Consider the following 16,821-nt stretch of genomic DNA (forward strand, 5'->3'; position numbering starts at 1 on the left):
GCCTGGGGGGCCGTCATTTGGTCCTCCGGCCCGGTCCCCCACCTCCCCGCAGAGATGGCGGAGAACCCGAGCAGCCAGAGGGGTCTCTCTGGGGAGGGGCAGGACAGGAGGCTGGTAGCGGCGCGGGGGAACCAGGCCGACGGAAGCCAGGAAGACCTCCCCCACCTCCCCACCTAGGGGCCCAGAGCCCCTCCCAGCCTCTCTGGGAGGGGGTGGGGACCCGAGCGGCCCCAAGCGAGTCCCCGGGGAGGGGCGGGCGGACCGGCAGCGCCCGGAACAAAGGCCCACAGAGGGGTCCCGGCGAGCTCGATTCCCCGGGGGCGGGGGCGGCCCCCTCCCCACTCAGCTCCTCCCTCTCCTCCCCTTTTTCCACCGGAGGCCCGGCCGGCACGCCGCCCGCACCCTCGCAGAGCCAAGTTCGCCAACCGTTCCCAAGTTGTCGGCACGCAGGGGTAGGAGCTGGGTGGGGTGAGGACGGAGAGGAGGAGGGCTCCCCGGGCGCTTTGGACGCAGTTCAGGAATCCGCCGCCGCCGCTCGGGCCGAGCGGGGAGGGCGCCAGGCAGCACCGGTCTCTCGCTCACTCGCTGGCCGGGGCGGCGCCCGCCTGGCGCCTCTTCTCGCCGGGCGTGCGAACCGGCCGGGTCGGGCCGCGCCGCGCCTCCCTCTCGCCTTCCCCGGGGAGGGCGCGGAGCCGGGGCCCCGCGGGAGCTGGTTCCGCTGAGCCGAAGGCAAAGTTGCGAGCGGATGCTGCCGGCGCCGGACCCCAGCCGCGGAGAGTCGGACCCGCCCCCGCCGGAGGAGGCTCCGGGGCTGGGGTAAGTAGAGAACTAGAGTCCCGGAACCGCCTCCAGGCCCCCGGGAGGCTGCCGGGCCGTGCGCCCCCTCCCTTGCCAGTCCGGGCGCGCGCGCCAAACTTTGGAGGGAGAGGCGCCGACACGCAGGCGGGGAGAGGGAGCTCCCGGCTCGGGAAAAACTCCACGCAGGCACCCACAGTGTCCACCCAGCTGCGCCCAGACTCACTACTGCCAGGTACTCACAGCTCACCATCACTCAGCCCACCGACACGGCGCGCGCGCTCTGAGCAGGAGCCACACGGACCAGCACACGCGGCAGACCGAAATTTACAGTCCGGGAGCGCGGCGGCTCGGATCTTCAGACCTAGCGTGTTCTCCTGCCCTTAAATAAACCCACCGTCTTTGTCTGCTGCCCCTGCAGCGTCCCACTTTCAAGCCCCCCAGAAGCGACGCGCGTGGGAGGGACTGTCTTGTCCTTGAAAAGTCTTGGCCAGGACCCCGAAGCCGAGAAGTGGGGAGGGGAAAGCAGACGTTGCGGTCTGTTCTTGGGGTTTATCAGAAGCGAGCTGAGTGTGGAAATGGTGTCTGGATGATATGTCTGGGTGTGCGCAGCCCTTCCGGAGGTGAGGCCGGCGGAAAGGAGGGAGTGATTCATGGACTCAGCCCTGGCGTTATGGGGTCTGTGAGCAGAGTGGAAAAGGCTGGCAGGCCGGTGCTGAGCTGGACAGCTGGGTGGTGGCGGTGATGCGGCCTGCGAGGGAAGCACAGACCCTTCTTCCCTCAGCAGATGTGCTTCCTCAGACTTTCCTCTGGGGCCGGCTGAGGGATTCCAGGCCTTGGGATAGACCTGTGAAACGGGGCGGGGTGTGTCTAAGATTCCAAGGTCATGGAGGAGCCCGGTGGTCCGGAGGCCTTATTTATTTTCATTGCATCCGAAGTTGTTTTTGTTTTGAGGTGTCCTGGTGTTCTCAGGCTCCAGGATGTGTCAAGGATCATCCTGGACCTAGCAGGGTGCCTGGCACATAGTGGGTACTCAGTAAATAGTTGTTTGACACATAATGACACCAGTAATTAATATCCGTTAAAGACTCACTATGAGCAGAGCCCCGTGGCCTCAGCTGGGTTGGAATTGGTCTTCCTGCAGAGGAGTGGGTACTGAGTGTTTCCAGGGGGCCCTGCCCAACCTGCTTGGGGAAGCGGCCCCAGCAGCTTGTCCCATTGTACCCCATGCACTGGCATCCGCCACCCTCAGGGGGGCGGCGGGAAAGTCTCCACTGCTGCGCTGCCCGAGCTGGGGCTGGTGTGGGGTCTTTCCCCTCACCTCTGCGGGCCATGTTGGAGGTGGGTCTCAGGAAGGGTCTAGGAGCTGTGCCCTGCAGCAGGGGCCTGGCTCCGTGGTGGCAACAGGTGGAGGGGCCCTCTCAGGCCCCATACCGAGCGTGGATTGTGTGCCTCTGCACCGGCTGGCCCAACGTTCCTGGGACAGCAGCAACATCCCCTGTTCCTGGAACTGGGACGGTAGGCAGTCTTGGGAATAATTCCCTGTGGCACCCAACTGAGTGTGCAAGGTCGAGGAGCCATGTAATTGCAGAGAAGTGTGTCATTCCCTAGGCCTGTCCCTTCGTGACTAGGTTTGGTGTGCAATTCAAGCTTCTAAATGGTATTCATGCTGAAATTAGCAAAGTATGTGGGCAGCACCCAGGACTGTGGCCCCAGAGGAGAGAGGGAGTCATCTGGGCTTGCCCACCCCCAATTTCAGGTAGGACACTGCAGCCAGTCCCCTTCTATTGTCATCAGTCCACTTTCATTATGTCTGTGAATCAGGAGCTCGCCCTACATACATTTCCTCCTTGAGTAAGCCCTGGCATATCTATGAGGTTACATTTTATCACTTCTTTATAGATTAGATGCTGAGGCTCAGAGAAGTTAATTACTGTAACTTCTTCAAGGTCATACACCTGGTGGAGGACAAGACCAGGCTTTGAACCAAGGTAGCCTGACTCTGGAGCCACGCTCTCTCCGCCACGCTGGGCTGTTTCTGAGTCCTGCTGTTTCTCCACGGCAGCAAGGAATAGCACAGGTGCACTTCCTAACGTGGTCCTGGGGCCTGACTGCGGTCATCGGCTTCCACACACTGCCCCGCCGTGGGCCACAGCGTGGGCCACAGCGCGGGCCACAGGAGTCAAAGGTGGGGTGGCACCAGGCTGCTAGAGCTTTCCATGTGGATCTGGAGTCAGGAAACACTGGGGCTGGGGAGTGATTTCAGGGGGATAATTCACTGAGAGGTGGTCCACGGCTTGTCTAAGATGTGGGAACAAAGCTGTCACAAGTTTGGGTTCAGGAGAAATTGCCAGATAAAACACGCTCAGACAGATCACCATATTCCTTTTTCTTGTCAGCCTTCGCCGGGACAGGAATCCTTTACATAGGGGAAGCAGCCCCCACCTGCCACCTCCTGCTGTCCCTTGCCTGGTAGATCTAAAGGGGTGTGTCCCGCACCAGGTGCCCTGGAGAGCTGGACTCCTCTGCAGTACCCTAGCCTCAAGAGAGCCCGCACGGCCGGTTGGGGGTAGGGGGAGCTGCCCACACCCCGCACCTGGTCCCCAGGTTGTGCTTTCTCACACAGGCCCCACCGAGAAACAGTGGTTACTGTCTCCACTTAGCAGGTAAAGAAACAGGGCTCAGAGAGCATCATGTTCTTAAGGTTCCCGGGACCCCAACGCCAGGGAACTGCCAGCCACGCTGCCTTTCAGGCCCCTGCGGGCACTTAGGGGCAGCCGTGCCTTTTAGTCTGGTTGGCATTCAGTACCCCCGGAGGGCTGAGAGGGCTTACCCCTGAGAGGGTCCTCACTGCTCTGCCCACCCCTACCTCTGCCCCCAAAGCCTCTGGTGCAGGTTTCCATAGTATGGGAAGAGCTGACAACCTTAACAAGGGGCCCTGGCCTGTGGCCCCAGGAAGCCCACCTGGGTGCAGCGCTCTGAGAGCAGTGCCCATGCCCCTCTCCCAACTCCCCCGGCGTGGACACGCTATCCAGGAGGGAAGATTGGGTGTGGGGGGAAGCAGCCCCACCCGAGGAACAAGGACTGTTTGTCTTTGTAGCTCTGGCTCTGTCCTGGTATCCGGCACATGCCAGTGCTGGGGAGCGTTGACAGATAGCAAGTGAAGGCCAGACGCAGGCCGAGTCCCTCCACTGTGAAGTCACGAAGCAAGGGACCCAGGGGAATCCTAGTCATGAGGAAACACCCAGAGAGGTCTCTGCCCTGCATGGAGTCACACAGGAGGGGAAAACAGCCTTGCTTTTCATTCCTTCAACAGAAATACTTGTTCTTTTTTCTCCTCTGATGCTAACAAATGACAAAATGCTGCTGGTCCTGCCCTACCATGTGGGTCCTGCCGCTGGGCCTGGGGGCCACGGGGAGGCTCCCTGGCCGCCCGACCGAGTGTTTTGGGCTCACAGGAGGACCCACTCAGCCTTCTGGTCCACTGCCTCAAATCTGGCTGGTTGCTCCTCCACCCCTCTGCCCCCACCCCACCCCCAGTGTGTGTGTGTGTCGGGGGGTGCCAGCAGGCCACCAGAGCCCCTGACCACCAGTAACCTCATGTCTCCACACCCCCATGCTTCGCCCTCTGTGCCTCCCCGCCCTTCTCCCCACAAAGATGGCTGTGTGCTGGGGGCCTGTGGGTTTTTCTGGGCCCCGGGAAATTTATCACTGGGGTTCCAGAGGACTCTCAGAAAGGGATTTGGAGGAAAAGTGTGAAAAATAAATAAGCCAGCTCCCAGCTCAGCCTCTCTCGACTGCCACAAGTAAACAGCCCTCGGAGAAGCCAGCCTGGCAGCTCTGTTCTGGCCCCCTCCCTGGTTACACCTGGCTCACGGGCTGCTGCTCCAGCTCCCTCCTCCCTGCCCCTCCTAGTCTAGCCCCTCCTACTTGACTTGGGGAGCTTCAAAAGTCAGGCAGCACACCCACTGTCGGCCTGTCCTCCTGCTGGGCACTGGGTGCAGGCACACTGGTGGCCGGCCAGGGCAGGAGGAGCATGAGGGAGAAAAGACCACCAGGGATTGCGGCTCAGCCCGGCCTCATCTGAGTAAGTCTCCCAGCCTCGCCCGCTCGGCGGGGCAGAGAGAGGGTGGTCTCTAGATCGGGGTGTTTGACTTTGGTGACTGAGGACAGCAGGGGCTTTTTCAAGTTTGTGACATCTGCGAAGCTTTGCGTTTTGCACACGTGTTCAGAGTAAATGGACCCGAGCGGATTTTGCTTGTCCTGTGCCTTCAAGGGGAGACTTGCGAGTGACGGAACACTCAAGTGCCATGTGTTCCCCCTGTAAGGCGTCCCGGACTAACTGGAATGTCAGGGTTCTTTGCTGTTGACCCAGGTCCTATCAGCTTGGGCCCTGTCAGCTGCGGTGCTGGAGGTGTGAGTTCACACTAAAGGTTTCAAGAAGCTTGAGCCCTGTTGTAAGTTACTATGTCCGGGGTACGGAGAAAATTTGTGATAACTTAGTAACTTAATTAATTCAGTTGACCCACTCTAGAACCCAGCACCCAATGAACCGGGGGTCTGGGGTGGGGTGGCAGCTGAAGTCCACCCTGGGACCCAGGGAGTGGCCAAGGGGCCTTCCTGTTGTACGTGGCAGAGCCAAGCTTGGGATCTGGGGAGCAGGCACTGCCGGAAGGCTCTGGTGCTGCCTCCGGAGGCCAGTTCCTTCGTCCTGCTGCCGCCAGTTCTGCGGAGAGGCGACTGGAGGGGTGAGCCACGTGGCTTGCAGCCCTGGTGGGAGGGAGGTGACACACCCACATACTCACAACCTATGACATGCATTGTCCCGCGCAGAAACACACACACACACATGTTCAGACATACCCCCCACCACACACAAATACTTCTGTTAACAGCCAGGCACATTACACACCGAAACGACTTTTGTAGGTGCCAAGTATACATGCACACACAGAGATAAACAAACACAGGGACACACTCGTTCCGAAACACAAATTATGTGAGGATTAAGAGCACAGATGCTAAAGCCAGAAGTGCTGTGTTACCGTGAGCAAGTTACTTAACCTCTCTGGGCCTGAGGTTCCTAACTGGTGAGAAGGCGGATGGTGACAGATCATAGGTGACGAGGCTGTGGGTGACTTCACATCTGTGAGGAGTTAAGCGTGCCTCTATTAGTGAGAGTCAGGCCTCCCACGAAAGCTGTTTTCTAAGAAGGCTCCAGAGGTTAGCCGATTAAAAGCTCCCCTCTTCAGGATGAGCCGAGTCCCATTGCCTCGTGGGGGCGGGCGTGCCTGTTCGCACTCGCCGTGTGCAGGCCTGTGCCTGCGAGCCCACACGGCTCCCTGAGATTTGGCCCCGGACCCTGCCGCCCTCTTCCCTGCTCCCCTCTTCTCCTGTCCTTTCCAGCTGCCTCACCACCTGCAGGATTCTGGAAAGTGTCGAAGGGTCTGAGCCAAAGCAGTGCTACCTGAGGAAATATTTTGAAAACAAACTGGGCCACCCCCCAGCTGGGACTGCAATGATTTTCAGAAAGAATTTCACAACTCCGACCACATGGGCAGCTTGGGCTGTGGAAGGAGAGTGGGGAGGGGTGCCTGGCTGTCCTCTGGAGAAGGCCCTTTTGCTTCAGGGTGAAGGACAGATGGGCCTGGAGAGGCCCAAGATTGGAGGCTAGAATCTGCGTCAATTGTGAAGGGGAAGTCACGAAGGGAAAGAACCCAGACACCCCTAACCACAAAGGTCAGGCACCCTGTCTTATTTTTATTCTGTGAGATATTATTTTTCTTTCACTTTCCTCATCCTCTTGCATCTGTTGCAGGGGCCCAGGGGCAGGGTACACAGGAAAATCGGGGGTAACAGCGAGCGTGAGCGGCGTCATACCCAGTACCTCTGGGGCCTCTGTCCGCTGCGTTCTCCCAGGGGACTCCTGGAGTCAGAGCCGCTGTTGTCTCCATTGCACAGACGGGCAGAACGAGTTGCAGCTTCCCTCAGCTAGTGAGTGCAGAGCCGGGTCTGAGCTCCGCAGCCTGGCTCGGGGAGGCGCCCTAACCTGCCACAATGCCACCTGTGCGTGTGTGTCCTGCTGTGGCTGCAGCCAAGAGGTCGAATGGCACACAAGAACTTTTTGTATTTTATTTTGTAACTGTGGCCAGGGTGTGCCCTTGGCTCAGGCCACAAGCTCTGCGGACGCTGGCTTCTGGGGTAGCCACAGCCCCTGTGGGCACTGAGAGTGGATCTCTGACCGCACCTTCCCCAGGCCAAGCTGGGCAGGGCATTTCTGGTGGGACAGCTGTTCTGCAAGGCCAGCTGTCCGCTGATCACTGCTCCCCCGTGGCAATGGCCTGGTCTCAGGAAGTGGTGTGGATGGCAGCAGGAGGAATTTAAAATAACAAGGAGAACGGGCAGGCCCAGCAACACAGAATCCCCACCCTGGGGTGAGCACTCTCGGGATGCCGGGCGGCTTCCATGGGCCCGGTGGTGTTCCAGGGACATTAGCCGGGACTTGGTACTCCAAGTTTCAAACTGTCTTCCTCTCCCAGCTGAGAACCCTCTCCTTCCGTCTTTTCTTGTGGCCAGCTGCTGTCCCTCCTCAGGCCTCAGTTTGGGTGTCTCCTGGAAGCCTACCCAGCCTGCAGCCCTCCTTGGGTACCTGCAGGTCCCCCTTGTCGCCCTTTATGCTCCTGTGTTGCCAGTGCTGGTTTCACGGTCTCTGCCATACCCTGGGCACGAGCTGTACAAGGCTGGACAGCATCTGCCCTGTCCGCCCTTGCAGCCCCCGTGTTTAGTGCAGCCCCAGGCAGGTAGTGAGTACACGCACCAGATGGTGGAGCCACGGTAATGAGTGTGCTGTGGGGCCCAGGGGCAAAGGAGGTGTGGACCTGCCCCTCCAGGAGCTACTGGCTGGGCGAACAAGGCGCTCCTGTTGGAGTGACCTGTGTCTGGGCAAAGGTGGTGGCAGTCATGGTAAGTGGGAGGGGGCAGCTGACATGGACCAGAGGCCCTGTGTGGGACAGGAAAGGAATGGGAGAGTGGGACCCAGAGGAGATGGCTTCTCACAGTCATTACCCTGCGGGCTCTGGGCTGAGAGCCTGAGGGTGGGCCCAAAACCCTCCCAGAGGCCCCTGTGAACTGGGTAGACTGGTGGGTGGCTGCGGTCTGTCTGGGCCCCACTACATAACCCCACCAGCGAGTGCTTCTTACTCTTCTTCCTTTTGTGGATGGATACCTGTTCAGCCTCTCCAGGGCTCAGCCCTGACCCCGAGGCAATGGAGGCCTCGGGGGGCTGAGTCCTAGCCCCTGAGCAGGGAGAAGAAAGCCCTGCTGGCAGGCTGCCTTTCTGGGGGTGGTTCTGGCTGCAGCCCTCGGGATGTCCTCGCAGAAGTAGTGGGGCCGTGTGCTACACGGTCCTCCACACCCCCCCAGGGAGCACAGGAGCGGTGCTCTGGCTGGGCAGCACATCTCCGGGTCCCGGTGCCTGCTCAGGCCTGATGCCATGCAAGGTGGGCCGGGGGTAGGAGAGGGCACCTCCAGGCCAGACGAGGAGCGGAGGCGGGTACAAATAACCACTTTCGAGTCCAACTGTGATGAGCCCACGAAGGGGGACATGAAGGGGGACTTGGGGAGGCTCCACAGCGAGCTGGGCATTCCGGTGCCAGAAGGCACCTGGGCAAAAGCACAGGATGGGAAAGTTGAGATGGGAATTCAGGGATGGTGAGGATTCCAGCCGGACTGTAGTTCGCAGGATGCACGAAGGAGAGGGCGAGATAATGCAGGATGGAGTGTCGGTCGTATAAGCAGGTTCTAGACCAGGCTGCCTGCCCGGAAACACTGCTCCCCACTCACTGGCTGTGTGACCGTGACCGAGTTGCTTAACCTCTGTGTGCCTCAGTCTTTTATTGTAAGAGGGAAAGACTAACCGTATCCACTACATGGGGGTGATAGGAGAATGAACTGTGTTTCTATGTGAGTATTTAGAGCAGTGAGTGTCAAGAAATATTAACCTTTTAAAAAAAATCCTCACCCAAGTATATATTTATTAATTTTAGGGGGGGAGAGAGAGAAACGTTGCTGTGAAAGAGAAACAGGGACTGGTTCCCTCCCCTGCAGGCCCTGACCAGGGCTGGAACCTGCAGCCTTTCGGTGTGCGGGACGGTGCTCCAGCCAAGCTGAGTGACCCAGTCAGGGCTCTCCTTTTTTCTTGTTTGTTTTTTTTTTTAATGCAGCTAGAAAAGTAAATCGAGGTCAAAGTGTAGAGGCCTCTGAATGTCATACTTTCCACTCACTAAGCCCCTGCTCTGTGCCAGGCACTTCACAGACATTCTCACGAAGCCCCACATAACCGAGCAGAGTTGTGAGTGATGTCTCCATTTTACAGATGAGGAAACCAAGGCTCGGAGAGGCAGAGTGACCATCCAAGGTCACTCGGCCAGGAGGAGGAGTCAGAGGCAGTAATGCGGCCAGGCCTGCGTGAAGATTGGACATGACAGGTGGGGCTGGGGGCCGTGCCTGGGCTGGGGTTGCAGCCGGCAGCAGAGGTGCCTGGGGAGGGGGGCAGGAGGTGCCAGAAGGAGGGATGGCCGGCAAGTCTGGAGGGCGAGGACAGGGAGGCCAGGCGGCCCAGCACACAGCGCACCATTCAGAGCCCGGGGCAAGCCACTGAGTCACTTAGGGAAAACGTGACCTCACTGCGTCTCGCCGTCTGCCACCTACCTGCCTGTCTGCCCTTTGACGTCCTCCTGGTGACCTGGTGCCTGAAGTCCTGCAAGGGACCCTCACTTCCCAGTTTCCTGTCCTGGGTTGTGCTCCCCAACCACTGTCTCCTCCTTTCCCTCCTCTTCCCTCCTACCTGGGATTCCATGCCACCGCCCTCATAAACCTGGCTGAGGCAGCAGCTTCTGGAAGTCACATGGACATGAAGAGCCTCCAACGGCCTCCATGCCGGGCTTCTGATTGGAACTCTGGGTGGGGAGGGCACACTCAGGGCCTCCGGCTGAGCTCTTAGAGTGGCTTTTCCTTGGAGAATGACACCTGCTATTCTCTTGGGGTCACTTTTGAAGAGGAAAGCCTGGTTGGACTGTGGGCACAGCACCACGCAGGGTCCCAGGGTCCTCTGCCTTTCTGGAAGTACTGCTGAGTGTCTGAGAGCCCTTTGTATACTAATTTCCTCAGGCCGATTTATTTGTGTCAGTCTGATTGCATGAGACAGCCCCACTTAGATGTCAACGCTGAGGCCCAGAGAGGTGAAGTGACTTGTTCAAGGTCACACGGCCTAAATTCAAACCCTCGGCTATCCAGCTCCGTCAGTGCCTGTGCTCTTAGCCGCTTCACAGTGAAGCCACCAGAGAATCGCAGAAGGTGGAGTGGACCGAACCTGTGCCTGCCAAATGGCGCAGTGCCTGCAGAAAGTGCCAGGGAGTGTTCATCGCAGAGCGCGGGTCGCGTACCAGAGCTTCTTGGAGACTGTGGAAGCATTTAGGAGGCAGAGAGTGATCAGCAACCTGGCCATGCACACCCTGCCGACATGGCCTTTTGGGGTGAGACTTTCTCCTCTGGAAGGGGCCCGGGGGCGCCTGTCTTGCTTTCGGTGGGCCAGACCTGGAAAAGGGGTGTGAGTCAAGCCAGGGCCGAGTGCCAGCTTCCTCAGCCCAGTCTGTTGGCACAGCATGTCAGTCTGCCACAGCTGCTGCTGCTGCGACTCCACTCCCTCCCACACCACCTGCCCTGAGCAGCCCGTGCAGGGGCTGACGACCCAGCCTGCACTGAGTCGAGAGGGAGGCATGATAACCCCCATTTTCCAGGTAAGGACACTGAGGCTTTGAGAGGTTTTCTGGCTCTCCTGAACTCCCTGGGCTGCAGGGAGAGATGCTGAGACTCCAGTTTTGTCTGCAGAGAGAGGCAGGGGAGGGAGGAGTCGGCCTGCCCTCTGACCTTGAGCAGTACGGCTGGCTGGCTGGCTCTGTTCTGTTCCCAGGCCTGCAGTTCCCCCGGCGCTTCATGGCAGGGACCTTCTGGGGTGAAAGAAAAGCTCTGACTTCAGTTAGGCATCAGTCACCACTTTTCCAGAAACACTTGTGAAGCCATAGGGGCCTTCCCCAGGTTTTGGTTGGGGACTGTAGGGGCAGGTTTCTTCTCTGAGCCCCACCCAGGGCCAATCCACCCTGGTCCTGGCAGTGCCTGTCCCTGGAAGGGCCGGAAACAAGGTGTCCGTGAGGGGCCTGGCCTCGACGATCGCCCAGCATGTGATGGGCGGCCTGCTCTCAGTGGGCAGGTGCTGACTCCCCGAGCTCTGAGGGGCTGCAGCCTTCAGGGGTGGGTCCCTCGTCTTCTTAATGTCCAAGTCCCACACGGTGGGGGCAGTTTCAGTTGCCCACCCCAAGGCCATCTGGGAATCCCCAAGGATACTGCCATCCACAGGGCAGTTTTTCCTGGCACTGTCCCCTCAGCCCCCAGGCCCCCTCAGGCCTCTGCAGGAGGGAGGGGACTGAAGCAGTCACTCCCTCCTCCCCAGTCGCAGGCCCAGTCACCACAGGAAGTTTCTGGAGACTTGTCCCTTTTCTCAGGGAGACAGTAGACTGTCAGACCAGGGGGGCAGTTTTGCTTCTCACTGCGCCCAGGTTTTCGTCTCTGGCCCTGCTGCTGCCTACCTTCAGCAGCCTGTTAAAATGACTTTTCCAAAATAAGAGTCTCACCTTGAAAGGACTTAGCCTCTACCTTTACATGTAGAAAACTGGTATTGCTTTTATTTTGTTTGTTTAGTTTGATTACATTTTATAACATAATACATGCCCGTGGTACATGAGTGGGAAGGTACAAAGGGGCACACGGCAGTCTCTCCCACACCTTCCCCAGACACCCGCCCGCTCTGTCCACGGAGCACACCAGCACTAGCAGTTTCTTGTGTGTGAGCTGCTTTTACCTTGTCCTGTTTTAAAACAACTAAAGTCATGCTCATCAGACCTCCTGCTCCACTAGTCAAACCGAGGCGCAGTCCAGGATGCAGCCGCAGAGTCTGGCCCCGCCCAGGACTGTGGTGTGAACACTGCCTCAGCACTTGGTGGAGCCATTGTCCCTCCCAGGCTCCGCCCTCACCCCTGGCCCTGGCCTCAGCTGTCCCTTTCAACTCCTCCCACAAGACATCGGGGACACAACCAAGGCCCTCTCGTCCCTCTTCCCCTGCAATCCCAGCAAGCCCATCAGCTTGGGTGGGGGCTGGAGGGGGGGGCATTTGCCAGGCCCCTGGTTAACTCTGTGTGCCCCGCTGCTCCTTCTTCATTCAACCCTCTTGTCTGGCTGGGCAGGGGCCTGCAGCTGGGGCCTGGCCGTGGTCATCTGACCAGACCCTCTGTGTGGGGGCTCACGTGGGTAGGGTCTGCCTTCACTCCCTTCGCAGAGTGTGACCTGAAGCCTCCCTTTTCCACCCTTCCCTCCCCCCCCCCATTCTCTCTTCTCCCCTCACCAACTTGTCTAGCATCCTTTTTGTATTCCTCCCTTTGACTTTCTTAGTTATTATCAGTGCCTTACAGCTAATGATAATTCTAATGCAAAGTGCAAAGTGATAAGAGCTGCTGGAGGCAGAGAAATAGTGCCAGACCAGGAGAGCAATGGGCTGAGATTTACATCAGCAGACCTTGCCTTTCAAGTTCCTGCCTTGCACCTCTACCTGGGTGACCTCAGCAGGTGGCTTAGTTTTTCAGAACCTCCCTTTCTCATCTGGATGGTGACCTCAAAGGAGGGCCGGGGAAGGTCAGTCTGTAGGTGGTAAGGATCTAGGCTGTGCCCAGGGCTGGTGTGAGAGCTTCGAGGGGCGAAAATGCCTTCCGAGGAAGAGAGGGTGAGAGGCGTGTGTGGGGGGTGGGAGGACAGTGTTCCTCTTGGGGGGGTTGGTTATGGCTCTGGGCACAGCAGGGGTTTGCCCTCAGCTGGGGGTAGACTTTGGCCGGGCACAGATGGGGGAGGGCAGCCCACCGGACTGCCTTCCCTGTTCGGTATTTCCATACAAAGATGGACCCTCTGTAATTTCGTAAGTGGTGACGTTATTGTTTTTATAATAATGATAGATGCTTAGTATGCAAAGTTCAAGTGAAATGGACAAACGCAGTGAAGAAAGCAACAAATCACCCCTCCGTCTCTCCACCGAGAGGTAATGGGTTAGTTATTGGGTCTACACACTTCTGGAGATATGTATACAAAGAAGAGGAAGTGGTGGAGAGACAGAAAGTTTTACAAATGGGGGTGGGGGGAACACAATTTAATTTAACACTAGGCCAGCAGGGCAAAGAGGCAGTCTGCCCCGAAAGCAGCCCCCCATCGGCTCTCCCCCGATATGAGCACACTGTGGGGGGTGGCCCGTTCAGACAAATTCGGAAAGGGAGCTGGTTGGAATTGGTAGGTTCCAGCTTGGGAACAGTGGCTTTCAACCCTTTTCTTCTGTTCAGTCAAAACCTCAGGCAGAGCCACATGCACGTAAGTGAAACAAAGTCTTATGAAACCCACATGTCCTTGTTACATGTAATGCACTCTGATACTTTTCTGTCCTGCATAGTTGTGCTCTATGCTCTTAAACAACGAAAGCTTGTCCGACCTGCCCGATTGATCGCACAAAAGTCTGAGAAATGTTGCTCTAGAAGAATGATTCTCAGACGTGAGCGTGCGTCAGACTCACCTGCAGGGCTTGCTGCGCTCACCCCCAGAGACTGACCCAGGAGGTCTGGGGAGGGGCGTTTCTACCAAGCTCCCAGGTGCCGCTGCTGGCCCAGGACCCCGCTTTGAGACCCCACCCTCCCAGAACACCCCACCCTCCTTTGGCAGAAACTACCAGAGGTTTGCCTTGTTCAACGAATGAGAATTGCCAATGGCTAGCACGGAAGTGGGGCTCTGACGTCTTTGAGGGTATTGGTCAGGCACTGTCTTTGGGATCCTAAACCCCGCCCTCCTGCAATCCAGATCCCACTACTAACATCAAGTGCTGAGGGTAGAAAAGTTCTGCTTAGCAAAGAAACATGTATGCCCTGCCCTGGCTGAATGACCTGCCTCTTATGTCCCAAGCCCACAAAACTAAAACCCTCCCAGCCCTTTTGAAAACACTCTTCTTGTATAGCCAGTGAGAGGTGCCATTTGTCATGTGGATTTCATCTTTCTGTCCTTTCAAAAGGGAAGAAAGTGGGTCAGGCATGACCGCCCCATGGGGAGAGCTGTCCCCTTGGCTTGCTGGGCTCTGCTGGGCTTCCCTGGCGGCTTCTGGATGCCCAGCTGTAACTGGAACCTCTTCCTGGCATTGCAGCTAAACACCCGCATCAGCACCCCGACTTTCCAGCCTCCTGGCTCCTGGGGTTGGCCTGTGCTCTAAGCTGCCTCTGCTCTTCCAACCAGCCCCCACCCCTGTCCTCCCCCTTCACAGCCTGGGGGGCCTCCACGGCCCCCTCCCCAGCCTTGCAGTCCCCCAGAAGCCAGGCCTCAGCTGGGAGCAGCCTTGTGAGGGAGGGAAGTGTTAAATAGGCACAGAGCCCCTCTGTTCTGTTAACAATGGCCCGTTGATGGCTGGATTCTGCTCAGGCGGCCCCCTTGACTGGACTTTGGGGGAGGAGGAAGGACTGCAGCCCCCCAGGCAGCCATTTCTGGGTGTGAGGTTGATTCAGAGGCCTTAGCCTCTGTCTTGCCCACAGAACCTCGTTCTTCAGGCCCTGATGCAGCAGTGAGAAATCCTCACACTGTTCCCACCCCACCCCAGGGGCAGTTTGGGGCCCCAGGAGTGATTCAGTCCGGTCTAATCCAACAATCATCTATTGAATAGCTCCTGGTCACTGAGGTTAGTGCAAAGTAGCTGTGGGGAATAAGAATAACTGTGAACATGAATTCAGTGCTTATAGGGAACCCCACCCCTGCCTGCCCAACGGTCACTAGGGAGCTTGTAAAAATTCCAACCCACAGACCCCTCTCCCCAACCAAATCTTCAGGAGTGAAACCCCAGGCACTGACATTTTCTCAGAGCTCTCAGTGACTTGCATGCCCAGCTGCTGTTAAGCGTCGTGGGCCTCTTGTCAGCTAGACAGTGCCAAGCACTCGCCTTGTAGCATCCCACTTCATGAGGTGGGTGCCTGTGAGGGGCTGAATAACGCCACCGTAAAAATAACCGTACACCCTAAAAATACCCTGCCCCTGTAGCTGGCCCTATATTAGTACTTTGCCCCTCACACGGTGCCCACAGAAGGGACTTGGTGGTGTGATTAAGGATTTTGAGATAGGAAGATCACCCAGGATTCCCCAGTGGGCCCAGTGTCATTGTAAGGGTCCTTGTAAGAAGGAGATGTATGGCAGGAGAGGTCAGAGTCTCAACCAGCCACTGCCGCTCCACAATGGAGGAAGGGGCCAGGAGCCATGGGAAGCAGGCAGCCTCTAGAAGCTGGAAAAGGCAAGGAGGCCTAGAGCTTCTAGAAGGAACACAGGCTGGCTGACACTGTGATTTTAGGTCAGAGAGACTGATCTTGGACCTGGACTTCTGACATTCAGAACTGCAAGGTAATAAATATGCGCTGATTTAAGCCACTGAGACTGTGGTAATGTGTACAGGGCTACTAGTAAGTGTTCCACAGATGAGGCAGTTGCCCGGGATTGCACATCGGGTGAGCAGCAGAGTTGGAAGGAGAACTCAGGTGCATCTGACTACTTCCTCAGCATTCTCTGCCCCTCACCACACAGCCCCCCTTTGCAGGCAGACAGACATGGGTTCAAATCCCAGCCCTGCCACATTCTGTCCTCATGTCCTTTGTTAATAGTGGGGCCCATTTGGCCAGAGGGAGGCTGTGGGGCAGAGGAAAGTGGCTGTGGAGACCAATAGGAAAGGTAGGGTAAGCCAGGTTGCTTCCAGGTGAAGCACCACGTGGAAGGAAGAGTTTGAACTTGATTCTGGAGGAACAGAGCCCACAGGAAGTTGCATTTCACAGTGCTGTCTCAGGCCTGCTCCGTCTCTGGGATCTGGCCTACCTGCAGCTAGAGAACCGCAGGTTTGGGGCCGGCAGCAGCAGCTGCTTATCTGGGAGGGCCAGAAGGCTCCCATTTCCTGGGAGGTGAGATACGGCCTCGTGCCCCTAAAGCACGTTCCTTTCAAGACTGTCCAAGACCTTGCATGGAGGAGTGTGAGATACACAGAGGTCTAGAGAGTTGTCTAAAATCACACGGCAAGTTGGCGACAGGTCCTGGCAGAGCAGTTCCTGGCCCGGATGCGGAGCTGCCCGCGGCTGTGCAGCTCCTGCTTTTGGCTGCTTGCTCAGCAATGCAACGCAGCGGTTGATTCGTGGGCTCTGGAGCCAGGCTGCCTGCGTTCTAATCCCAGCTCTGCCCTGCAACTGAGGACAAGTTGTTTGGCCTCTGATCGCCTTAGATGGAGGTGGTGGTTATTATGCATTATTATCCAGGAAGGTACTACTGTACCTTCCTCATGGGGTTGCTCTGAGGGCCGAATCCATGTGTGCAAAGTGTTTGGAACAGTGCCCGGTCCGTTTTCAGTGTGAACTTCCATTATTCTTCAGCTCTGCTAGGAGAGGCTGTGTCTTTCCCTCTCTCAGTCCCCAGTGCCTCCTCCCACGCTTGGCCCAGAACAAGGACTTGGCAAATGAATTTGCTTGTGGAACTGGAGCTGCTGTCATCCATAGGTTCACTAGATACTTCTTCAAATGTTTTCATTTTTTAAAAGTTCCACCTTAGTTCTCCAAACCCTTCTCCTCCTCCCTCTTGCCTGGGAGCTGCAGAGTTGCCGTAAGCAGCCGGCAGCTTGCTTTGCCCCTTGCTAACTCCCACGCGTAGTTCGAAGGTGACCCAGATGTCCCTGGGTCTCACCCACCTGTGAGCACCAGGGCCGCCCAGTCCGCCTGGCTGCCCAGTCACCTCCCTCAGGGCTGTGCCTGGCTCCCTGCTGAGGTCCCCAGGGATCTCCGGGCACACTGCTTGGGTATCAAGTCTTGGGGGATCTCACAGGGGCTGTGTGCCTGCTCCCAGCTCCTCTCTGACTGGAGCTCCTGCTCTGTCTTCCCA

At 57.7% G+C, this 16,821-nt stretch overlaps 1 protein-coding gene across 4 annotated transcripts in view; it reads left to right on the top strand.

Moving 5' to 3' along the window:
- The first annotated feature begins 316 nt into the window (after positions 1–316).
- Positions 317–16,821, top strand: part of CHST3 (carbohydrate sulfotransferase 3) — a 36,208-nt gene continuing 19,703 nt past the window's right edge. For 2 of the 4 annotated variants that reach the window (XR_005067859.1, XM_037055834.1), the window contains exon 1: positions 317–816. The gene's annotated coding sequence lies outside the window, so the exon portion shown is untranslated. Of the gene's footprint in view, positions 817–861; positions 1,031–4,725; positions 4,883–16,821 lie in introns of those variants that run through there. The other 2 variants (XM_037055836.1, XM_037055835.1) reach the window with 2 other exon arrangements.

This window comes from Sturnira hondurensis, unplaced genomic scaffold, assembly GCF_014824575.4.
Source record: "Sturnira hondurensis isolate 20B ecotype Veracruz unplaced genomic scaffold, ASM1482457v3 Scaffold0008761, whole genome shotgun sequence".
In the NCBI taxonomy this organism is placed as follows: domain Eukaryota; kingdom Metazoa; phylum Chordata; class Mammalia; order Chiroptera; family Phyllostomidae; genus Sturnira; species Sturnira hondurensis.